Below are 961 nucleotides of genomic sequence, written 5' to 3' on the forward strand. Positions count from 1 at the left end.
GAAAGTGCTGCACTCAATATGCCAGCAAATTTGGAAAACTCAGCAGTGGCCACAGGACTGGAAAAGGTCCGTTTTCATTCCAATCCCAAAGAAAGGCAATGCCAAAGAATGCTCAAACTACAGCACAATTGCACTCATCTCACATGCTAGTAAAGTAATGCTCAAAATTCTCCAAGCCAGGCTTTAGCAATATGTGAACTGTGAACTTCCAGATGTTCAAGTTGGTTTTAGAAAAGGCAGAGGAACCAGAGATCACATTGCCAACATGCGCTGGATCATGGAAAAAGCAAGAGTTCCAGAAAAACCTCTATTTCTGCTTTATTGTCTATGCCAAAGCCTTTGACTGTGTGGATCACAATAAACTGTGGAAAATTCTTCAAGAGATGGGAATACCAGACCACCTGACCTGCCTCCTGAGAAACCTACATGCAGGTCAGGAAGCAACAGTTAGAACTGGACATGAAACAACAGACTGGTTCCAAATAGGAAAAGGAGTATGTCAAGGCTGTATGTTGTCACTCTGCTTATTTAACTTATATGCAGAGTACATCATGAGAAATGCTGGGCTGGAAGAAGAACAAGCTGGAATCAAGTGCCGAGGACCAGCCCCGGCTGATCCAGGGTATTCGAAGGGGAGACGGCGTTGGCGACTATTTATATGCTAATTAGAGATATAGAGAACAATAGAATGAGGATAGCTCAGTAGGAAAATTCAGTGGAGAAAAGAAGCTGAGTAGCTTGGTTTCGCGGGAGACCAATAAAACTTCAAGACAAGAAGTTTGCACCACTTACGTAGGCCGCAGGCGCCCTCTCGAATAACGGAAGGTGTCTCACCCTAGACACCTTCTCGAGTGGGTCTTAGAAGCCCAGGCATGATTAGTAAGCGTGGTGGGTTCCGCGCTCCAGATGGAGACTCAGCTGGAAGTTAAAAGAAAGAATGACATGGGGAGACCAAGCGTTG

Source organism: Bison bison, unplaced genomic scaffold (genome assembly GCF_000754665.1).
Source record: "Bison bison bison isolate TAMUID 2011002044 unplaced genomic scaffold, Bison_UMD1.0 scf7180017864312, whole genome shotgun sequence".
NCBI lineage: Eukaryota > Metazoa > Chordata > Mammalia > Artiodactyla > Bovidae > Bison > Bison bison.